This window comes from Nannospalax galili, unplaced genomic scaffold (assembly GCF_000622305.1).
Source record: "Nannospalax galili isolate Female #2095 unplaced genomic scaffold, S.galili_v1.0 scaffold456, whole genome shotgun sequence".
Lineage (NCBI taxonomy): Eukaryota > Metazoa > Chordata > Mammalia > Rodentia > Spalacidae > Nannospalax > Nannospalax galili.
Window position 1 is genome coordinate 172,107 of NW_008337055.1, and position 24,936 is coordinate 197,042.

The 24,936-nt window shown below is 46.3% G+C and overlaps 4 non-coding genes and 1 pseudogene across 4 annotated transcripts; 4 read left to right on the forward strand and 1 right to left on the reverse strand.

Moving 5' to 3' along the window:
* Positions 1 to 1,054, forward strand: part of LOC103733137 — a 3,484-nt pseudogene extending 2,430 nt beyond the window's left edge.
* Positions 1,055 to 7,379: 6,325 nt separating this feature from the next.
* Trnaa-agc lies at positions 7,380 to 7,452 on the forward strand. Its single transcript has one exon. It is a non-coding gene; the product is annotated as a tRNA-Ala (tRNA).
* A 788-nt stretch (positions 7,453 to 8,240) lies between these two features.
* Trnav-cac lies at positions 8,241 to 8,313 on the forward strand. The gene has a single exon. It is a non-coding gene; the product is annotated as a tRNA-Val (tRNA).
* A 3,897-nt stretch (positions 8,314 to 12,210) lies between these two features.
* On the reverse strand, positions 12,211 to 12,284 carry Trnai-aau. Its single transcript has one exon. It is a non-coding gene; the product is annotated as a tRNA-Ile (tRNA).
* A 2,372-nt stretch (positions 12,285 to 14,656) lies between these two features.
* On the forward strand, positions 14,657 to 14,729 carry Trnam-cau. The gene has a single exon. It is a non-coding gene; the product is annotated as a tRNA-Met (tRNA).
* Positions 14,730 to 24,936: the final 10,207 nt, after the last annotated feature.

Here is a 24,936-nt window from a genome sequence, read left to right on the forward strand (position 1 = left end):
AATAATAATAAACCAGGAGCAATGAAACTGCAGCCCTGCAAATGCCATCACCGCTCTTACACGCACTGTGACATGAGCCATTCCTGGCAGACACGTTTGATAATTATTGGTGCTCTCATCAGCAGTGAGGTGTTGGGTTGAATGAGATCTTTGTTCTGTTTTTGCTTAAGAAGAAAAAATGATTTGGGACTGAGTCACAGGACTCAGTTTCCTTTTTCTAACTGGACTTGACATTGTAGGAAACAAGCCTGTGACTGTGAATTATTTGGGCATTTTAGGCAAAGGCACTAAGAAGAAATCTACACACCTCATTTGCATCCATTTGACTTTTATCTATATCATAACGCTTCTTTCAAAGGGAATACCAACGACAATAGCAGCTTTGGGTTTGAGAAACTTCCTAGATGACATAGGCTGTAAGATCCTGGTTTACCTGGAGAGGGTGGCCCGGGGCCTCTCCGTCTGCAGCAGCAGCCTCCTCACAGTGGTCCGGGCCATCACCGTCAGCCCCAGAAGCTCCATGTGGAGGAAGTTTAAGCCAATGACACCACAGCACACCTTGTCCATGCTTCTTTTGTTTTGGATTCTCAACTCCTTGATAAGCATGAACTTACTCTATTTCATTACAAATACCAAGATGAATACATCACACACTAGGGAAAACAACAGCTACTGTGATTTTCTGCCAGGAAGCCAGAAAATTAACAGCATCTTTCTTACCCTCATGGTCCTGAGAGACACCTTGTTTCTGAATGCCATGGGTGGGTCCAGCGGCTACATGGTGTTTCTTCTCCACGAGCACCACCAGCGTGTCCTCTACCTTCAGAACTCCAAGTTTCTCTACACAACTCCTCCTGAGCTGAGAGCTGCTCACAGTGTTCTCCTCCTGATGCTGTTTCCTTTTCTTTTACTGGGCGGATTGTGCCATTTCTTTATTTGTAACTTTCTCCTTAAAGAATGGCTCCTTAACAGTGAAGGTTCAAGGATTTCTAACCCTTGGTTATACAACTTTCAGTCCATTTATTCTGATTCACAGAGATGGACATCTGGCTGAATGTTCGTATATCACTGGGAGAAAAAGACATTGAGAGATGGCTCCTTCATTCACCATGCTTGCAGGGAAAGTTTGAGAGTGTGAAACAAAAATGTCAAAGTATTATCATGCATGTGGATATGTGTGTCATGTACGTGTAGGTGCATGTGTCATGACCTACATGATGAGGTCACAGGACAACTTTATGGAATCTGTTTTCTGCTTCTACCTTTACATGGGTTTTAGAGATCAAACTCAGGTCACCAGGCTTATGCAGCTAGTGCTTTTACCCACCGAGCTATCTTACCAGCCCTGAGATCTAGCCTCAGCAGTCCTAGAGGCCTGGGTCATCTTGAGCTGACTCAGAGATCACAGTCTCTGACACCCTCAAGAACTAGACTTAATTGCAAATATCAGATTTGGTTTTTACTGGTTGTTGAGACTGTAAAATATTTGGCAAATTTTATCAAAATCACAGCTCTTTGGCCTTTTTCTCTGGATGTCCTTTCCTTCGACCTGATCCACAGACACACCTGCCCTTTGAGAATGACAGCAAATGTTGTGCCTTGCAGGGCTCGTTATTTCCAAACCAGCTAAACTTAAGTCATGGTGTTGGTTGACCTCTTTGCTACTTCAAATGTCCACATGGCCAGGTGTAGAGGCTCATTCCTAGAATGCCTGCTTTGAGAAGCTGAAGCAGAACTGCTGCAACTCGAAACCAACCTGGGCTACACAATGAGTTCCAGGCCAGCCTGGGCTACAGAGCTTCTTAAAAAACAAAACAAAACAAAACAAAAAATTGTATTCAGTGAGAGCCTCACACTAGGCCCCAGAACCCATGATTTCCTCAGCCACAAGTTCTTGTTGGGGTTTACAGGACCAGGCATGAGGTGTCTATTACAGAGCAAGAGTTACACGCAATTAGAAAGCTGTCAGTTACCCCTTAGCATTCATGTCACTCTTGTATCAATGGGTATATCTTGCCAGGCCAGATATTAAAGTTCACAGGATTCACAGCTGGGTAAGTCTTTGATGACCTCCCCAACCCAACCTCACAGCCTGTTCAGGCACTATAAAGGCAGAGAGGAACTTTCCAGGAGAGAATCAGCTTGATTTCTCCGTCTCGTACATGCAAAGCATGTGGTGTTTTCCATACTGGGGTATTACATCCAGTTCAGAGACAGTGCATGACTATCTTCTCAATGATCATCTTTACACCCATAGATCAGTGCAGCTCTCACCCCTCATCAGAGAAGCTTCTCTTCGCAGTGGATGACGGTTAACACAGAGACTCACAACTGGTCAAACTTCAAGGAACCAGGGGTTGTGGAGCCCTCAGCCCTAAGTGGGATGTGTATATCACACCCCTTTTCCTTAAGGCTAGGGGGCCAACACAGAAGTGAAGATCGAGAGACTTTAAGAGCCAGATGTTGGGGGACCTCCAGGAAAAAGAATCTTCTGGACATGACTCGGCCATTGCACTCTGGAGCTTGCAGCAGCTGTGGTTGCCTACCCAAGACCTGTGAAATACCAAACCAGTCAGCATTCCAGCAAGGATGGAGAAGAGGCTCAAGAGGCCCCACCCCAACCTGCTATTGGCACTTGATGGCTGCTGGAGGAGGGAGAGTCCATTTCCTTCAGGGCTATATCCACTGGTGGGTTGCCCATGCTCCACTGAGAGCCCTACATCCATGCACATACAAGCAGCAGTAACTGGACTCAAAGGATTATAAAAATTTTAAATATCATTAAAAAATAAGTAAAAATAAAATTTAAAAGATATCTACCTTGGAGGGAAATATGGGGGGGAGGTCCATGAAAGAAGCTGGAAGAAATGTAATCTAAATATATTGTATACATGTATGAAATTACCAAGGAACAAAAATAGGAGAAAAGGAGGGAGGGAGAGAGAGAAGGAAGACAAGAGGGAGGGAGGGAAGGAGGGAAGAGATTTGGGGTGCCTCTAAAACCTTTATGCTAATAAGAAAAAAATCATCTATGTTCTTAGGGAGCTAGGATAGACAAAATTCCATCAGTGCCCTAAATCAGGCCAGAGGGTCCTTTAATGTTCTGTTGATAACTTCATTTAGTTGATTTTTCAATATTCTGAACATGGATCACACAGATAATTTCCAGACGTAGAACAATAACCCAGCCTATGTGCCGCTATTTATAAAATGGGGTCCAAAGACACAATGTTCAGTGTATAAAACTATATTTATGTCATCTTAGTAATTCTCTAAATTTGTAGTTCCATTAGTTAATTATAATTAATTAAATTACTTAGTGCGATAATGGGAATTGTATGGAGTAATGCCTAACATGAAATTTCTGGGGTGTGAAGGTGGCTTAGAAGGTGTCATGTCTCTGTGAATGAAAAGGCCACAGTAAACAGAGATGGACTTTATTCCAAAGAGAGAAAGAGCCTTGGAGGTTGTGATGGTGTTGCATTTTTTTAAAAGCAACTCTTGGAGTTGATTAAACTGAGCCTGGTGTTTGGAAGTTCTGGCTCCTCTCAGAACTTTCCTCTTCTCATTCTTCTTCTTCTACAAAGGACATTCTCTCCCTTTACTGAACAGCGTGTCAAACAAGGTATGGGAGAGGAATGAACCACCCTTGATAAGAGTTTTACAAAGGAAGAAGTGTGTTTTTGCCCTACTGACCCCAAACAGCATTAAAAAAACAAAAACGCATCTTCAACCTTTGCCCACATGCTGCTTCCTACATTGGTGGGGGAGGAGCATGCTGTTTTCAGTGTCATCACTGCTTTCAGTGGGTGGTCTTAGGTCTGGTTACATCTCATGCACACATATGTTGTTCTGAGTCAGGGGCTTAAATGAGTCATGAAGGGGAAACAGGGAACCTGGTATAAGATTAAAGCTGTGCATTCAGCTCAGCTTGTAAGAGTTAGTACATCAGGATTACAAAGCACTGCAGGATTGATGATGCTGCTTTTCTTAAAGGTCAGTTCATTCTAAAGAGGCTGAATACAGTAGGCAAAGAAAATAAGTACATAGTTCTAAATGATCTAAAACATAATTACCTTAGTTACAAGGTTGTTCAAAAGTTCAGTTTGTAAAGACTTAGTCACACAGAGTCATTCTCAGGAAAATAATTCCCACAGAGAACCACAAAGGAGTTTATAAAACAGTTAAAAGACACAGAGGAGACCCGGGTAGGCAGCCTCACTGCCACCACTTCCTGGTGACCTCCACCTCTTCCCGACCCCTCCTCCCTCCCTTTGGCCCAGACCCCAGGTGGGCTGCCCTCAACCCATAGCCATCACCCCAAATCCCCATGCCACCACTTCCTGGTGATCTCCATCTCTTCCTGGCCACTGCCTTCCATTTGTGATTTGCCTGTTCCCAGCTGGCTACACACCAGGGACTGTTCAGTCACCTTACAAGGCTCAGAGACCCAGGTAAGCTCCTCCCCCACTCCCCTGCTGTCACTTCAAAGCCTTGAGGCCTGTTCCATGTCATCATTGAAGCGTGTGGGTGGGCCCCTGCTAGCCACACCCACAATAGGCATCCCCAGAAACCTGGAAGATTTCCACACAAAAATTTATTTTTTGTCCAAAATGTTTTTAGTTTCACTCAGCACAATCAATCTAGTTATTTAAATCCAGATTGGCTCCACCGATCTGAATCAGAATTTGAGGGCTGAACTGTGCCCACGGCACCCTCAGCACACAGCTAGGCTCCACACAGTTCTGTTATTTTCCTGATCATCCTGTACCCCTTCTCAGGTCTTCAGTCTTACACAGTAATTCAGCATTTCTGTCTAGTCAGCATTAGAATGGGAACCTGGGGTGCACAAGACAGAGTTTTGAGAGCATTCATGTGCCCAGGGAACAAAGACATGGCTGGATGGAACAGGTTGGGATGGGGAAGGGGGTTCATAAAACTGTAGAGAGCATTCTGTTGGAAACTGGAGTTCACATACAAATGATGTCACTCACCTTCCTGCCAACAGGAAAGCAAGGAGAGGACAAGAAGGCCAAGACCAGGCTTCGCTATAAAGAGATGCTTTGGAAAACAGACTGTACTGAGAAGAGGAGGATGAAGGTGAAGATCCCAGAAAACAAGAAACAGGAAAAGAGTTTTAAAAAAGAAGCAACAGTAAAGGCAATCCGGAAACACGCACAGTAAAAGGGACCACGACTCGAGGGGACAGAAGATAAGAGGAGATACTGAGACGGCAGAAAAAATACATGTCTCTTGACATAGCCAAGGACTGAGTCTTAACACGTTCTCTGACTGCTTTTTAATTTTCTTGCTGTTAATGAGGGTACTGAAAAATCAGGGTAGTGAGAAGCTCAGACCTCAGGAATATCACCCTCTGCAGGTTTTCAGTCTAGACAGAGAGACATGATAACATCTAGTAAAATCTGATTGACAGCTGGAGGTTGTGGATGGCTGTGAACTTCAGTGATTCAGAGACATGGAGCTCAGAGGGAAAGACCTCAGGTGTTGCTGGGAAGGGACAAGGATCAAGCCTGTGGTCAGGAGAGGACTGTTAGTGATGAGGAGGGTGGAGAGCATCGCAGGAAGAGCCAGAATGGGCTTGTGTGGTTCTTTCAGAAGGGAAGGAAAGGACAGGGAACTGAGGAAGTGGCCTCTTTCGGTTTCATTGTTAGTTTCTGTCAGCATGGCTTGGTATGAAACTTGAGAAAATTAAACTGTATCATGTCCTGGTGCTCATCCCCATGTTCTCAGGCCTCCTGTGGTGGACTTTCAACCTCTCCACCTGGGTGAAGATACAAGTCCCGGGCAGCCCCCAAGTCCCCTTCAGTGCCCACAATCTGCAGTGAAGTGACCTCTTTCACTCCTTTGTCAAAACCAAGTGAGTTCCGGTCTGAAACAGGAGGCTCCAGGATCAAGGTTTTCCCTTTCAAAAATTAGCAGCCCCTTTTACTGCTCCAGGATCAAGGTTTTCCCTTTAAAAAATTAGCAACCCCTTTAACTGCCCCAGGACAGTCCCTCCTGGGACTCTAGCTGGGTAGCTGACAGGTGGAGTGAACCATCACAGTGAGTGTCAACATTCATCACAGTACCGCTGTTCTTTCCCAGGAATCCTGGGTGTCTCCAGTGCTCATCCTTGTCTTCTGAGGTGTCAGAGTCCCTGGAACTGGAGGTAAAACAGTTGTTAGCCACCATGTGGGAGCTGGGAATCAAACTTGGGTTCTCTGCAAGAGCAGCCAGTGATTTTACCCTCTAAGCCATCTCTCCTGTCCCCAGACCTAATTTTAAAAAAAGAAATGGGCGGGGCATGGTGGCGCACGCCTTTAATCCCAGCACTCTGGAGGCAGAGGCAGGTGATTTTTTTGAGTTCGAGGCCAGCCTGGTCTACATAGTGAGTTCCAGGACATCTGGGGCTACAGGGAGACCCTGTCTCAAAAAGACAAAAAAAAAAAAAAAAAAAAAAAAGAAAGAAAAGAAAAGAAATGGAAACAAAAGATTAATAGCATTGAAATGCCCATACTGCCAAAGCAATCTGCAAGTTCGGTGCCCTCACTAAATTCCAATGTGTTTTTTACACAAAAATTTTAAAATTCACGTGGAAACAATAGCGTCCCAAATAACGAAAGTGACACTTCTTCAAATTCACAGAATTACTTCCAGTTAGTGAGACAGAGTTGAGCTCCTGCCCATCAACAGACGCATGAGGGAAACAGCAGATGCACACGGATCGTACTTGCAGTTTAGAGTGCCTGGTCCTTGTTACACCTCAGATGAAGCTGATGACTTGCTGTTGAGTAGGTGAACCCGACACAGAAAGGAATTCCCAGACTTTACTTAGAACGTGGAATCTGAGATCAAGGGGGTGGGGGGTTGTAGTTACTTCCATTTAGCAGGTTCACCCGTATTTATGTAAACTGTGGCCATCATAACACTTGGCAAGCAAGATTTGAATGTACATCTAAAAATAAAAAAGGGCATCACGCTCGCTAACACGCGAGAGGTCCCGGGTTCGAAACCGGGTGGAGAGAACAGTAGTTTTTCAGGCCACCGTTTTGGTGTTTAAATTCCGAAAGCCGCCCCCACCCACTTCTTAGCCAGATCGGTGAGAACAAAGATAACTCGATCTCTGTAGGTCAAGGGTAGCCTGCCCATGCACCTGCCGTGAAATTTGGTGACACCTTGCTCTGGTTTCCTTTTTCTTCCTCCTACAGAGAAATCGCCTACGAGCTCGGCCCTGGGCCCTTCTGAGGAGATGAGAGGAGTCTGGGCTCCGCCTTTCCCGCCTTGAAGGGTCAGTGCGCTCTGGACCTTGGAAACAGCAGATAACGGTGTGGACCAGTCCGATCACACATTGAACAAAGGACGTCACAGCCCACCAGCGTGGGGGATTAGCTCAAGTGGTAGAGCGCTCGCTTAGCATGCGAGAGGTAGTGGGATCGACGCCCACATCCTCCAGCTTCTATCCTTAACCTGGAACTTGTTGCGGACTTTTATTCAATGAACCAGAGGTTCTGTTGGGATGCATCTCCTGCCTTTTGCTCTGCTCCAGCTCACCCGCCCACTGTCTGGTTCATTTCACACGTGCGTATAAACGACTCAGCTGAGTCTTCCACACACCGAATCACAATCCCTTCTGCGCCAACAGGTGGAGATTTCCCCTCAAACCTCCGCACTGCGTCCGCACAGGGAGGACCTCGCCGCCTCTCTGGACTCTCCTCCTGCTCCATCTCCTCCCCTGCTCTGCTCTGGAGCCCCGCGGGGACCAAGCTCCACCTTCGGCATCTCGGGGCGTGGCTCCCCTTCCCACTAGGCCCGGCTTCCCATTTCTAGGCTCTGTGGAAACTGACAACCTTTTCCTCAAACGTCGCAACCAGTCGTGAAGCACCTGCCGCTCCTACCGGGTTCTTTCAGGGCGTCTCGGGCGTCGTGTTCCCGTCCTCCTCCCCTCGTGTGTTTTCCACGTGCGATTCTCCTGCACTGCGCCGTGGGTCTTAGGCGGGAATTCCCGCATCTGCGCCGCCTCTTCCTCCCCGCGCTCTCCAGGCAGCGCCGCCCAGGGCGCATCTCAATCTGTCCCTGGACCACCTTCTGGCCTCTTACTCTTCCTGGGTTTCGTCTGCGGTTTGGCTTTGCTGTTGGCTGTTCTCTCAGTCAATGTGTATGTGCACGGTGTGCGTGGCACCTTCGCAGGAGCACAATGTCTGTCTTGGATGTAAAACCAGAGCCCCCACCATTCAGAAGGTGTTTCCGTAGTGTAGTGGTTATCACGCTCGCCTCACACGCGAGAGGTCCTCGGTTCGAAACCGGGCGGAAACAGTATTTTTCACTGGCTACTTGACTTCAAAAAACGACGAACTAAACAATCCATCGATGCGACGCACTCAGACAAGCCGAGGACGCACAACAGGAGATTGGGAAAGGGGGGATCAATGTGGGTTTCCTTTGTCGTTTTTCTCTTTACTCTCGGAGTGCAGACCTAAGCCGGCAAGCCCTGAGTGCACGCTCCTAACCTGGGGGAGATCCACATCGACCTTCTGGATCTGCAACTAGTTTTCCTCGGTTCTGGAATCTGAAATCTAAGATCTTGGACAGTTTCCCTTTGGGACCTTTCTTTCTGGAAGAACGTGCCCAGCCGGTGTTCCTGGCCTGGACCATCAGAACACCCGCGCTCGCCTGCAGTGGCCGAGATTCTGGTGGGCAGATCAGGGACAGGGGACCAAGGGCAGTGACCGCCAGGCTTCAGCTCCCAGGGGATGAATGTACACCAGAGAACAAAGGCCGCAGGTGAGGCTGGCTTACTGTGGATCAGCCACAGCACCTCGGGTTCCCACCTTCTGCTATAGGAAGAAAACACAAGACTGATCACAGGATGCTTTGCATGCTTCTCTGGTTCCTGACATCCGGGAGCAAACAGAGCCAGGTAAACGCCTGCTGACCTTGGTTCTGGGGCTCTATCAATTAGTTCAGTTTCCTCCAGGTGCTGTGATCTCAAGAATATTCCTAATTGCTCTTTCCTTAATTCTCCTGCAGCCTGTCCCTGGTGCTGAGCAGGTCTGGACAGGGCAGGCCAGAACCTCAGAGTAACAGAGCCCCAGCTGTAGGTCAGAGAACTTACCTGGAGCCCCAAGTGTAAACCCAAAGGCAGGGTGTGGAGGTGAGGAAATTAGGTACTTGGTATGTTAGTGGTTGAGATCCTGTGGAGACCAGGCGGGAGAGCTGAGTCAGAGCAGAGGAAGAGCTCAGTGTTTGGAGCTTACACATCTGCTCCTCAGTTCAGGCCTTGCTACTTGCTCTAGGACATTTAGGGAAAGTACTCAATTACCTGAGCCTTCCTTACATCTGGAAAGTGCTATCTACCTTTGTTGCCAAATTTCAGCCAAACTACATGAAAAAGCCAACAAATGCTAAAGGGCACTTGTGACTGAAAAGCACAGGTTACCTGTGGATTTCACAGGGGAATGTTTCCTTGCTCGACCACTCAGTCACTGAATGGACGCGCTCCCGTTTCCTATCACGGAAGGAGAACAGGAGGACAAGAGTTCTGAGGGAGGGAAAGCCAGAACCTTGACACACAGAGGGTAGGGAGCCGCAGACAGCTGTGCCTGTCCCTGAGCTCAGAGCCTGAGAGGCAGATGAATCCTGAGAGGTGTGGACTCCACTGTTTCTGGATGTGACATTCTTCAGGTGCAGCACCGGCTGACAGTGCATTGACCAGGTCACATGTTCTTTCAAAGCCTCAGATGGATGCAAGGTGCTTGGAGAGTGAGAGTCAGCACTTAGAGCCGAGATGCAGTGTGGTGTCCTTCGGAACTCCTGTGATCAGCACATGCTGAAGAGCACACAGGCCACCTCCAGGGGCCTGCCCACTGCGTTGGTGCCTTGCCCACCCTGCCTGCCTTGGGCCTACCCACCCGGCACTGTCCAGGCTGCCTGCTGGGCACCAGACCTGCTCTCGGTGTGTAAATTCACAGAGAAACTTGAATGGATAACAGAGAGTGGTATTGAAACCGTGGGAACCAGCAAGTTTACACAGGAAGCTTTGGGATATGTTTACTGTAGCTGCCTGAAGTTCGACAAAATTGAGAAAGCAGGATGAGTTTGGTGCTCTGGAGTGTGAAAGCTGCCAGCGAACTCTGTTCCCTTCTGTCAGGAGAGGAACCGTGTTAAGGAAGCACTTGATCCAGGGCACCTCGACAGATCCTGCTGTGAAGATGGCTGATGAAGATGACACTGAGTGACCTTCAGAGCTGGATGAGCCAATGAGTGAAGACGAAGTAGAAATATGTGAGATCCACTGAGGAGGGAACACTGAGCCTCAAATGAACCTGGCGAACATATCCCCCCAGTATAGTTATCTTGAATTAGTGGTGGACAGAAGACTTTAAATAACTCACAGCAATATCAACAGAAAAGAAATGACTCTCAACACTGCTACCAAAAGAAAATCCTCCTTGGCTTCCTAATGGCTGCAGATAAACAACAGTGTACGTCTTTTCTACAATACTCTGGACTAAGTATTTAGACTAGGGGCTGAGCTCTGGTATTCAGAATTCATGAGATTATCTACGGCAAAAGGTGGTTATAGGAATCTTTATTTCAGGATAACAACGTTTTCATAAGTCTCACGTAGAGTTGGAACCTCCTTATATCCATCTCTGGGTTTAGATCAGAAGACTTAAGAATCTTCACTCTGGAAATTCCTGAGAGAACAGAATGTGTGGTACAGGGTCAGAGGAAGGACAGTACTGTCTTAATTTACAATAGACGGTATTGGTTGGTGCTATTTTTATACGGGGAAGCAACAGCTTTGCAGCACAGTAAGAATCAAATAAAACCTTGTCCTCATTAAAGAAAAAAAAAGATTCAGCCCTTTGGTATGCGGCTGGTGGGAGCTCCCTCTAGGTGGTGCTGGCAGTCTGTCCGTCCCATGTGCAGGCCCTGAAGCCCCGCCTCAGAGAGGGCAAAGTGGGCTTCTTTTCCACCCAGGGGTATTAGATTGACTATGTAGGACATGGGGCAGGGGGAGATGACAGGGAAGGCTGGAGGAGATACCAAGTCACAAGAGCAATAGGGCCCGGAACCCTATGGTGACTGATCAATTGCCAGTGAGATAAGATGGTAGTGAGAAAATATAGAGTACATGGAATGCCACAAGGTTAAATTGGTCTTCCTTCCTAAATTGGAGGAGGCAGGACAGATGCCTTCTCAGCTAGGTGCTCTGAAGGTGCATGGCTATAATTAAGGCCAGAAATCACTGAGAAGTCATTCACTATTTTTTTTTTCATATAACAAATAAATCCTGAGAATCTACCTTGTTCAACAGCTGTTCTGGCTGCAAAGTTTCACTGTAACTGCACACTGTGGGGAAACCCTGAATCCTACCTGTGCCTTCACTGGAGCATAAGACACATTTTTTTTCTGCCTGAACACTCATCAAATTAACCTTGTAGACATTTAACAGTACCTAAGACATGGGCATGGCTTAGTGGTATGTACTTGCCTAGAAGGTGAAGCCTTGTGTTAGATCCCAGCACTTCAATTAATTAAAGCTTGGAGAAATATCTGGGAGAATATCTGATTCACTGCATTACATTCATCTTGATATTTGCCTTTCAGACTACAATGGGGAAGACCACCAGGACACCAGGACACCTGCATTCATGTGAAAGCCACAACACAGTGCCTGGCTCTGTCAGAGTGCTGGGAGGGACACAACTCCACCTCAGAAAACTGTCAGGGCAGATTTCTCCCAGAGGATGGTCTGGGCCTCAGGAAGCAGCTGGACAGTCATGAGTGAAAGGCTTGGTGTTCTGAGAGACATTCCTTGGTCCAGTATCTCTAGAGTCAAGTGTGAGAAGGAAGGAGAGGGAGCAAAGGAAGAGGCAGAGCCAAGGACCGGGGTTGCCCTGGGAGGCCTTGCCTAGCCATCTCCTGCTCCACACAGCTCTGCAGGAAGCAAGTGGGTGCAGAGGTGGAAACCCATCTGGGGAGACTGTGTGGCTGGGCGATGGACACGGGATGTGCAATGGTGGAAACTGCTCTTTTTCACTCTGCTTCCAGGCTGGTTTCCTCCTGGGTTCTGGGTTCCACATGCATGTCCCAGGACACTAAACCACAGACAGACTGAAGTTAAAGGGTCTGTCAAAGGAGATGATGACCTTGAGGGTGTACGCCTTAGATGGCGGTATGTACATTTAAAATGAGAATACCACATGGCCCGTACGGGGATCGAACCCGCGACCTTGGCGTTATTAGCACCACGCTCTAACCAACTGAGCTAACCGGCCACACGGTCGCTCTTTGTCCTTCTTCCTCCCCAGATACTAAGATACACTGTCCAACCACCGAAGGAAATTTTCCACTTTTAACTTTATCTTGAAGTTGGAGAAAGTAACGACCCTGGCTTTGTTCTACGTCCGAACTCTCAGTAGGAAGAACTTTCTGTACGAGGGCAGCAAATGTCCCCGTTTCCATGACTCCTGTCGCAGGGCTCGTGTGACCCGGGACTCTGGGTGAAGCCGCCCAGGGCGCTCGGGGCTGCGGGGACTGACCCGCCCTCCCGCCTCGCCCGCGGTCTCCCCTGAACTCTGTCCCCCAGAACCTGAGGACGACGCGGTGGGTGGCGGTTCCGGATCCCGGGTCTCCTCCAGCGGCCAGAGCATCACCTGCTCCCGGGAGACCCGGGATCCGTCCCCGCGGCTCCAGACCCACGTCCGACCCGAGGACCCGCTGCGTGGGTCGCGGACGCGGGGCTCCGTCCCGCCGTGTCCGCCGCTGCCCGCAGACCCCTCTTCCCCCCGCAGGGCCGCGTCCCCGGCCGTCCGCTCCGGCTCTGGGTCTCAGTCCAGCGAGAACCCGCCTCCCACGCGGCTCTGACCCACGCGGCGGGTGCGGCGGTTCCCGAAGCTTCCCGGACACGCTGCGCGGCGTCTTGTCACCCGCAGGGGAGCCCTGGCTTTCTTGTCCTCGGGGTCTGAACTGAGTGACCGGCTCCCGCGCTCACTCCGCCCTCCTAGTGATGTCTGCGAGAAGTCGAGAACTTGGGATTCGGAAATGAGTCTCTGCAAGTCGCCCACACAGGACCGACCCGCGCCTGGGGCCGGAGTCTCTGCGGAGCGCGAGCTCAGCTTCACAGTCCGAAGACGCCCACGCGGGGCGGACGGAGGCCGCGTGACCACGTAGGACCCTTGGAGCAAAGGAAACCAAAGGCTGGTCTCAGAGCTCTGCTGGGTCTTGTTCTGCCAACGCCCTGTCCCCATCCTCAACCAGTGATTCCTGGGGTTGGAAAACCTGTCTATTCTAGCTGAGAAGGACCTTACAAAACTTCCCCGTAAAACTATGTTCAGAGGTGTCCCTCAAGGCCCTGAATCCTGTCCCTTATTAGAAGGATGGAGATTGCAGAGGTGGGTCTCTTTTGACTCAGCAAGTTTAACCAGGCTAGTTTAGTGGGATCCAGTAGTTTCTCTGCTGTCTTTGACAGATGGAGTGTTCTCGAAATTGTTGACTTGCTCCCTGCCTTCGGGTTATGAAGAAACAGATATTCCCAGCCATCGTTATGTATTAGTTAACAAGTTCTCAGTATGACAACTTCTACAAACATGCCAAGTTGACCTACTTGATTACTTCTAAAATACCTACTAAATCCCACTATCTAAACTGGGACCCTCAGTTACCCTCACCAAATCTCCATCAGAGAGCTCTTGGCCTTGTGGAAAATTCAAATTCTGCCCTTTAGATCCAGAACCCAGGCAATGAGTTGGGGTGAGGGAGTGCTGGGAGGATGTGATGGAGACGCATTGTCCACATGCAGCAAATTTTCAAAGAATTTGAAAAACTAAAGCTGGGCCAGGATTTCTTTGTCTAACTTTACTAATTACCACTGTGGAATTCCTTCGGTTGGGCCTCAGCTTCCATAGTAAGACCACAATGAGAGAAAGGCTTATGGAAAGAAAGAAAGAAAGAGAGAGAGAGAGAGAGAGAGAGAGAGAGAGAGAGAGAGAGAGAGAGAGAGAAAGAAAGAAAGAAAGAAAGAAAGAAAGGAGAAGAAAGAAGGGAGGGAGGGAGGGAAAGAAAGGAGGGAGGGAGGGAAGAGAGAGAGAGAGAGAGAGAGAGAGAGAGAGAGAGAGAGAGAGAGAGAAAAGAGAGAAATCTTTAATAGTCTTTGGAACACAAAGGTGAAAAGCAAAAACAAACCAGGAAGCCTCATCCTGAAGTCGGGGCGTGGGATTCTGAGGAGACTATCCGGGACAACGCGGTTGGAAGCTCAGTGTTGCGTGCACTGACCTGCAGGCCTTGGTCTCCGGGAGTGTCCGGGAGCTGTTCTCTCCTTGAAGCGCTGTGAGCGGCAGCCACCGGGCAAAGCGCGGAAGGTGGAGGGCGGTTGACCGAGGGAGGAAACAAGCTTCGGAACGATGGAGAGTCGGAGGGATTAGAGCGGCGAGGAGAGGCGCCCTAGCTCAGCCAGACACCGTGGGCAAGGGCGGCTCTTCAGAGGGCAGGGCTGAAAGGGGATCCAGGTTGGCTGAGTTGGAAATATCCTGGAGCACTAGTGACCCAGGCCTAGAAGGCTGGAAACACAGGAATTAGCCGGACTAAGAGGGCCGGGGGGCAATAAAATGGAAGGAGTGCTGTAGAGTGTGTCCAAAATAGGGTTATCAGTGCCCTCTTAGCGCAGTAGGCAGCGCGTCAGTCTCATAATCTGAAGGTCCTGAGTTCGAGCCTCAGAGAGGGCAGAACCTTTTAGGTTCTCTTTCTCAGTAAAGACATGAGATTTGGTCCCTTTTAGAAATAAGGTGGGTGGAAGAAAAATTCATAGGAATGCTGCGCCTTGAGGCCCTTCTTAGGCCCTTTTATGATGTGTCTGTCTGTAAAGCGGACCGACCTATCAGCGCTTTCCACTGTTTCTGGCAAGAGACTCCTCTGCTTTTATTTGGAGCTAACTCCCCCTTTGTTTTGGGTCCGTAGTCTACAGGGGCCCTAAATGTAAAAACCTCAAAGTACTAGAAGAAAACGGGAAACTCTTCAAGATATAGGTGTAGACAATGATTTTGATTATTTATTTGAGACAGAGTCTCACTGTGTAGCCCTGACTAGCCGGGAACTCAGGAAGATCCACCTGCCTCTGCCTGCTGAGTGAAGCCACAACGCCCACCAGCAATTGTTTCTGTTTGTTTGTTTGTTTGTTGTCTTTTTTAGACAGGGTCTCCCTGTAGCCCCAGCTGACCTGGACCTCACTATGTAGACCAGGCTGATCTCTGCCTCCCAAGTGCTGGGATTGATGACCAGGCAACAGTGATTGAAAAAAAAAAAAAGAAAAGAAAGAAAGACAGGAAAGCAGTGGTAATAAAGCAAAGTAGAAAAGTGGTACTGCACACAGTGGCGTTGAAGAGCAGCCTGTAGAGATGTTTGCAGGCTATTCACTGACAGTATGTCCCTATCCAGACTGTATAAGGAACTATGAACATTCAACAACAAAACAAACCCAAACTCCCATTTAAAATGAGCAAATGACCTCAATAAACATTCCATAAAAGAAATACAAATGGCCAAGAAACATTAAAAATATTGAATGTCACTAATCCTCAAGGAAATTCAAATACAAGCCACAGTGAGCTATCACGGGTTAGAATGGGGATGACCGAAAAGACAGGAGTTAACAAACCTAATGAGGTTGTGGAGAGAAATCGTACACAGCATTGGTGGGAATGTAAATACAGCCTCTGTGGAAACAATATGGAAGGTTTTCAAAACACTGAAAACAGAGCTATCATAAGATCCAGCCAATGCATTCTAGGTTTGCATCCAGGGGACACACGCCTGCAGCCTTGAGTTCACTGCAGTGGAATCACCTAACGTGCCCATGGGCGGATGACAAGGAGAATGTGGTTCATACACACAGAACATTCTGTGTTTCGTGTCAGTGTGGATGGAACTGGAGATGAGACACAGAACGACAAAGCCTCATGTTCTCCCTCTTGTGGCAGCGTAGGAAACCGATATCACAGAAGAGTGTACTAGAAGGCACTAGAGGCTAGGAGGGGAGGGGAGGGGAGATAAAAAGAGGTCAGTTGGATAGGTGGGATGAGGTCCAATGTGCTACACACAGTGGGAGGAGCCTGCAGTTTACAGTTTGTTACATATTTTATATAGAACTAGAAGGAGTTCAAAGGGTCCCAGCACAAAGATGTGTTTAAGAAGACAGAAATGCTAATTACCCAGAGCTGGTTATCATAATTACACATATTCAAAGATCACATTGTACCTCGAGTACACTTAAGATTATGCATTAGCTATTTTTAAGGATCATAACTTAGATTCTTGGGAGTTCTGCCTGTTGGCAAGGCCCAGCTTCCCCAGGCTTGTTCTGTGATCATTGCTGGGTCTCATGCATTCTGTCACAGTAACTGTTCCTTTCTGCGGGGGTCTCTCCCTCTCTTCGCGGGTCATTGGCCACCGGTCCACGAGGGCATAGGGAGCAGAAGCGACGAACGGAGTCAGGACGGCCAGTGAGCACTGACGGAAGAAAGCCCTTCCGGGGAGGCAGGTTCCACGACGCAGTGAAACAGAAACAGCTCTAGATGCAGTGATTCAGTGAAAACAGCTCCAGACTCAGTGAAACAGCTCTGTTTATTCAGTGGGAGAACTAGAGAATTTATAGTGTGGAGGCAGTAGCCAAAACCTCAGCTGATAGGTGCTCATAGTATGCTTTATTTACATGTGGCAGTGGGCTCCTATCATCCAACTATCGGGCAATGCCTAATTATCATATAGAAAAAACCTGGGGGTAGTTTTTACTCCAGGTAACTATGCCAAAGGTCATGTTCCGAATAAGGTCAGGCATCCATGCTTGGTGGCACTTCCCAGGTAAGCCAGGAAGAGAGCAGGAGGCCCCCTGCTGAAAAGGGGAGTCCTTCCATATGGCACCGAGCCCCTTAGGGCTATCCGGACATGGAGAACTACAACCCTAACAGCAGGGTTTCCCAACACCTTTCTCATCCTATTCTGTTCTTCCCAAATGGATTTGTGTGTGAGGAATCCCCCTTCTGCCACTCAATCTCATTTTTTCAAGTTTTTAAAATTTGAGAAACATTATCTAAAGATGATGGTGTGATCTTTAATTTCATAAGCATACAGGATGTCATATAAAGGAAAAGTGTGGAGCAGAGGTTCATGGAACAGGGAACAAAGATGTAGAGAGAAAAGTGGGGATCGCACACCTTTGATTCCAGCACTTAGGAGCCAGAGGCAGGCAGAGCTCTCTGTTCAAGTCCAGCCTGGTGCACGTAGCAGGTTCCAGGTCCAGGCTACATAGTGAGACCCTGTCTCAAAAAAGGGGGACAGGCCTGTCAAAATGAAAAAAAAAATGAGTATGAATGTTTTAGTTTGCTTCTCTGATGCTGTGATAAAACACTGACCAAAAGCCACTTAGAAGAGGAAAGGGCTTATGAGTTATGGTCCTTCACTGAGGGACCAAGGTATAAACTCTTGGCAGGGGCTTGAAGCAGAGCTTATGGAGGAATGCTGCTTACTGGTTTGCTTCCTCTGGCTGGTGTTCAAACAACCCAGGCCCAGCTGCCCAGGGGTAGTATGGTCCGCAGTGGACTGAACCCTCTGATAGTGATCAACAATCAAGAAAATGCCCTACTAGACTTATCTTCAGGCCAAACTGATGGAGGAAATTCTTCAAATGAGGGTCCCTCCTCCCAGGTGTGTCAAGTTGCCAACCAAGATCAGCCATCATTGTGGGAGAAAATGGAAACTGAGGTATAACAGAGAAACCAGGATGGTGACCACAGAAGAAAAGACAAGGAGGGGAACCAGGAGCAACACACAGAGGCTGCTGGGACTTCGGAGCAGGGCACTAGCACATGCTTCCCCCTTCCTCAGTGAGCAGCGGTTGCTGCCTTCAGGGATCTTCACTCCTGGGCTACAGATCACGGTAACAACATGGGAATTTATTTAGGAATATAATGTATAGCTTTGTGACTTAGTCTGCTGACTAATGTTTACCCAGAAATCTACTTTTAAAGTACCATTGCCTACAGCTGTCTTATCAGTACAATGCTGTACTGACAGTGCACAGGTTGTGTGTGTCGGTGGGTCTATTGCTTTACAAAAAATAAGCATTAGCCAGGTGTGGTGGCACATGCCTTTAATCCCAAAACTTGGGAGGCAGAGGCAGGCAGATCTCTGTGAGTTCAAGGCCACCCTGGTCTACATAGTGTGTTCCAGGCCAGCTGGGGCTACAAGGAGACCCTGTCTCATAAAAGATCAAAAAAGAAAAGAGAAGCATTTAAGCAGCCCAATATACAGGCCGGTATAACTGTCTTGATATTTTAATTCACTGTTAAAATCATACTGTGTAATATACAACATTCCACATTCTGGGACGACTCAGTATTCTGAAAATAATCAAACATTACATATATTGTTGCTTTAGAGTTATCTATAAAATGCAAACTAAATAATATGAAAGTGCTTCTTTTTCAATATTTTATTTGTTTTTGTTTTATATATATGAGTGTATTGCCTATGTGTATGTAAGTGCACCTGTGTTATACAAAGAAAGCCTGTGGAGGTCAGAAGAGAATGTCAGATTTTCCTGGAGTTATGGGCAGTTGTTAGCCTCCATGTGGGTGCTGGGAATTGAACCTGGGTCCTCTGGAAGAACAGCCACAGTGCTCTTAACTGCTGAGTCATCTCTCCAGCCCTGAAAGTGCTTCTTATGGCTAAGGTAATACCTGGCTTAGGGCCATTTGTAAAAACCTGATAGCAAGGTGGTGCTGCAGGTGTTGTAGACTGGGGTCCACAAGCCTCGCTGGATCTGCAGGTCTGTAGGTTTTGACCCATCTTATTTACGTTCATATCACTTGCATTTCCACATTTTCTCTGAAACTCTGAATTAGTTACATTTGTAATGGTTTTAGTTTGTATTAGTATAACAAAGAAACGGAGATATATTCCCCCCACATTTATTTGTGTGTGTGTGTGTGTGTGTGTGTGCCACCATGTACTTGTAGAGGTCATAGGGCAATTTGTGGGAATCAGTTCTCTCCTTTGAGTATGTGGGTTCTGGGAATCAAATCTACATCATCAGTCTTGTCAGCAAACAGTCTTTACCTACTGAGCTATCTCACTAGCCTGATCTATCTATATCTTTAAATTTTTTTGATTTATTTTTATTTTATGTATATGAGTATTTTGCCTGCATATAAGTGCATTCATGTGTGCAGTGCGCACAGAAACCAGAAGAGGGCATCAGAGCCCCGGGAACTGGAGTTACAGATGGTTATTAGCTGCCATGCGGGTGCTGGGGAACAGAACCCTGGGTCTTCTGCAAGAGCAGCCAGTGTCCTTAACCACTGAGCCATCTCTCCAGCCCTCTTGGATCTTTTTTTAATGTAGTCTTTATGTCTTTGTATTAGGATACATGTTAAAAATAGGGACCATAAAAGCTATCTTAGAGCTGTGGTTCTGTGGTAGAGCAAGACCTTGAGTTCCACCCCAGCACGCAAGAACAAAACAAAACTGCAATTTAATACTGGTGATTTTCTAGGCAATGATTCACTCTACAGTGCCAGCTATACATTATTATAAGAAAACATGTGTTTATGACTTAGAATGAAGATTTGTAATTTCAGGGCTCAGAGATTAACAGAGTATACATTTTTTTCCTTTTTGTTTTCTTTTTTTGGTCTTTTTGAGACAGGGTATCTCTGCAGGCCCAGCTGGCCTGGAAGTCGGTATGTAGACCAGGTTGGTCTCGAACTCAAAGAAATACACCTGCCTCTGCCTCCCAAGCACTGGGATTAAAGGTGCACACCACCGCACCTGGCCATACAATGCATCTTAGTTATATTTAGAGCCCCTCCCCTATCTTCAGCTCCATAGGTTCCCGGCCCTGCTGGTTTTCTACATTGTCATATATGTTAAGGCATATAAGCCAAGTTTGTGTTCCCAGATGTCTCTTGGTACGAGTTCATCCATTGACACCTAGTCAGCTTATCTAGTGTCGTTCCCTTAAAGAAGACCAATTCTCCCTCACCCAGCAGTGATCAGTTGCCGATAGTTCCTCAGGTAAGGTTGGGGCTTTCACCTATTTCCTCACATCTATGCTGGGTTTTTGTCTGGTTTTGAGTTTGTTTAGGTCTTGTGTATGTTGTCACCATTTCTGTAAGTTCATATGAGCAAGATCCCAGAAGCCTGGAAAACTGTTTCCTTGTGGTCATCCGCCACCTCTGGCTCTTACAGTCTTTCCGCCCCTCTTCTGCAGTGATCCCTGAGCCCTGGGTGGCATAGGTTAAATATAGGAGTCTAGAGACACGCACTCCGCAGTTTCTTATTCTCTACATTTTTGCCAGTTGTGGCTTTCTGTGTTGATCACCATCTGTTGCATGAGGAAACTTTGCTGGTGAGAGTTGAGAGATGTACTAAAACCCTCTCTGCCCACTGTTCCTCTATATTCCATTGCAGATGTGTCAGTTAGGGTTGGGCATCTCTCAAACACTTATTCTCTGTGTTTGGTCACTTGTGGAACCCTGTACCAGTCTGTACCAGTCTTGCAAAAGAAGCTTCTTTGATGAGTGGTGAGAGGTATACTTGTCAGGCTAGTCTGAATGTCTCTGGCCAAACCAGTAGGATGGGTCCTAGGCCCAAGGTGGGGATGAGGATAGTGTGGGGAGGGTCTAACTCCAAGCAGAGTAGAGTATACTGTTCTTGTAGAGGACCACAGTTTGGTTCCCAGCACTCATGACTAGGAACTTACCACCTGTAATACCAGTTCTAAGGGACCCAATGCCCTCTTCTGGCCTCCACAGGCACCTACACTCACATATGCATGTACACACACATCATCAACAATAAAACTAATCTTTAAAAAGAAAATGCAAAATAAACTTAATTCTTTTCTTATTTTTCTTTATTTTTGGTGCTGGGGATCAAACCCATGGTCTTGAGCTTTGTAGGTAAGCACTGCGTTCCTGAGCCACATCCCCAACTTTTGGGTTAACTCTTGGGATGTTTCCTTATTCATTATAACTGCTGTTCTACAACATAACTTCTTTAGTATGTCCTTATGTTCCATAATTGTCTCAAATAGTTTTTCAGAATAAAGTTTATATCGCAGGGAGGTCTAGGAATTGTTAAAACACCAGTTCTAGCTTCTCTGTTGCTGTGATAATCGCCATGACCAAAGGCAGTCTGGGGGAGGCTGATTTCATCTCCCAGGTCCATCATCAAGGGAAGCTAAGTGCTCTAGTTGTCTGTTGCTCTGATAAAACACTAACCAAGTTAGTGGCTTGGTCACTTACAGCTCACAGTTCATCATCAAAGGAAGCCAAAGTGGGAACTCAAGGCAAGAATTGAAGCAAAATCCATGGAGGAGGAAAGCTAGGTGGCTTTACCCAGCTTGTTCAGCTGCTTTTCTTATGCAGCCCACACCCACCTGCCCAAGGATGGTGCTGCCCACAGTGGGCTGGGCCATCTTACATCAATCAGCAATCAAGAAAATGCCTCACAGACACAGCCATAGACCAGTCTGATCTGGGAAATTCTTCAATTGAGGCTTCCTCTTCCCAGGTGACTCTAGTTTGTGTCTGGAGTTTCTACAGCTGGAGCAAACCATGACCATTCTCTTACTCAAATATATCAAGAGCTGCTTGAAAACTAACACTGAACCTAATGAAATGATTTTACTTATCACATTTAGTCTCTTTTTTAGCTACTTAACCTACACAGCAGGCTCTTCTTTGATGACCATCCTCAGGAGAGAAAGTTTTTTTTTTTTTTTTTTTTTTTTTTTTTTTTTTAAAAAAAATTTTTTTTAAATTTTTTTTTTTTTAAAAAAAAAAATTTTTTTTTTTTTTTTTTTTTTTTTTGTCTTTTTGTGACAGGGTTTCCCTGTAGCCCCAGCTGTCCTGGAACTCACTATGTAGACCAGGCTGGCCTCAAACTCACAAAGATCCGCCTGCCTCTGCCTCCCAAATGCTGGGATTGAAGTGTGCGTCACCATGCCCGACCTTCTACATTTCTTAAAGGGCTACACACAAACATACACAGACACATGCACACATACACACATGCACACACATAGACATGCACACGCATATACACACACGCACATATGCACACACATATGCATACACATGCACACACATCTATACACATGCACAAGCACACAATCTTCACATTCTGATGATGAACATGCAGTTTATGTATGTCTTATCTACATCCTGTTTATACACATCAACTGCTGTATAAGAGCTTTGCCTTTCACCAAAAAATAATAAATAAATAAATAAATAAATAAATAAATAAATAAATACCGGGGTGTAAAGCTCAGTGGCAGAACTCTTACTCAGCGTACATGAAGCCCTACCAAAAAATAATAAATAAATAAATAAATAAATAAGTAAATAAATAAGACTACACCAGGGCTAGGCTTCTCCATCATACAGTAGGTGCCCAGACCTTAGCAGACTGCCTGAGAGTGCCTGGATCCAGCCTCCACGTGGTGGTGAGCTTCCCCAAATCTCACCGTGCCCATGCCCCTACACTGGGACCACCTGCAGCCCATCCCACTGCCCCTGTCTAGGCTTCTCTACCCTATAGCAGGGGCCCAGACCTTTGCAGACTGCTTGAGAGTACCTAAATCGGATCTCTCCTTAGCGAGCTCCCCAAATTGTGCTGTGACTGCTTGCTAATAGGGGCTCAGACCTTAGGAGGAAGCCTGAGTGTACCTGACTGGGGCCTCTGCAGGAGCTCCTGAGCAGCTGGACTGAAACTGTCTAGTCCCTCCAATATAAAATCAAAAGATCTGAAGCCTAGATCAACCAGCTTTGCATACCCAATAAGAGAACAATAAAGGCACATCAATAATATAAACAGAATCAGACTTCAACTCAACAAAGGAAGGTTTGAGTTTCATACCAGAATCACACAAAAGAAAGCCACATGCCAAAATCACAATGGAAAAATAATAATACAAAAACCAAAGTAACATGTTCCTACCAAACACCACCGGTGCTATAGAAGAGTTCTACAAGAAGAACCCCCTAGAGATAACGCAGGACAGAATTTAGAAGAACAATCATAAATATGATCAAGGAGTTGAACAAATTGAAAGAACACACAAACAAACAAATCAAATAACTAAAAGAAGACAGGGCTAAACTTCTGACCGAATTCACAAAAGGTAGAAATACTGAAGAAAACTCAGACTGAAATGAAGAAGAAAGTGAAAAACTCAATAAGCCAACTTGAAACAACAGGAGAAAGCCTCACCAATAGAATGAATGAAATGGTGTGGTAGTTTGAATGAAAATGTCCCCATAGGCTCCAAGTATTTGGACATTTTGTCCCCAGATGGTGGCGCTGTTTTGGGAGGTTTTAGAAGGTGTGGTCATGCTGGAGGAAGCACGTCACTGGGGGTAGAGAGTTCTTAAGCCTTGCCAGATCACCAGTCACTCTCTTGCTTCCTGTGCCTGTGTGATGATGTGAGAGCTTAGCTTCTGCTGCTCCTGCTCCAGCCACCTCCAGCCACCATGCCTCCCTGCCATGATGGACTGTAATTCCCCTGGAACCGTAAGCTCAAATAAACTCTTCCTTCTATAAATTGCTTGGGTCAGTGTTTCTATCACAGCAACAGAAAAGTGACTAATACAGATGGAAACAATTTCAATACTGGAGGATAAAGCTGAAGAATTGGATCACTCAAGCAAAGAATATGAAAAAATTTTAAAAACAGGAATAAAATATGCAGGAAATGTGGGATGCCATGAAAAGACCAAATTAATGCATCACAGGCAAAATTTATGCACCATAGGCAAAGAGGACGGAAAAGAATCTCAGGTTAATGGTATTGACCAGATCTTAAACAGGATTGTAGAAGAGAATTTCCCCAAATTAAGGAAAGACATCCCCATACAAATACCAGAAGCACATAGAACACCAAATAGACAGAACCAGAAAAGAAACTCCCCACAGCATATCAGAGTGAAACCACTAAATGTACAGAACAAAGAGAGAACACTGAAAGCAGCAAAAGAAAAACAAGTCACATACACAGGAAAGCCCATCAGAACTACAGCTGACTTATTAACGTAAACTATGAAAGCCAGAAGAGCCTGGACCAAGGTATTTCCGGTTCTAAATGACCATGAATGCCAGCCCAGAATACTTTACCCAGCAAAAATGTCTGTTATAGTTAAAGGAGAAAGAAAAATCTCCCATGGTACAAATAGGCTGCAAGAATACATGTCCACAAAACCAGCCCTTCAAATAATACTCGAAACAATAAAAAGAATGGAAAAAAAGGAACAACTATAGTGAGGGGCAACAGAAAGAAACTAAATGAAGGTGTGATTGTGGGAACACAAAATTAGACCAAGAATGCAAACAGAAATCAAAATGATGGCAACCAACACACATCTTTCAATAATAACACTAAATATCAATTGCCTCAACTCCCCAGTCAAAAGTCACAGGCTATGCAATGAATTAGGAAACAAAATTCATCCTTTTTTTGTCTTCAAGAAACCCATCTCACCTTTGAGGACAGGCACTACCTTAAGGTGAAAGGATGAAAAAGAATACTCCTGGCAAATGGCACTAAGAAACAAGCAGGGGTTGCAATTCTAATAGCTGACAAAATAGACTTCAAACTTTATTAATCAGAAGAGATAAAGAGGGTCACTTCATTCTGATCAAAGGCATAATGGACCAAGAAGATATTACAATCATGAATATATATGCACAAAACTCTAGTGCACACAAATTCATAAAGACAGTACCATAGGACTTTAAGACACAGATTAACCCCCACTCAGTAATAGTAAGGGACTCCAATACCCCACTATCTCCATTAGATAGGTCAACCAGAGAACGAATAAACAGACATCTGAATTAAATGATACTATGCATCAAATGGATCTAAAAGGCATC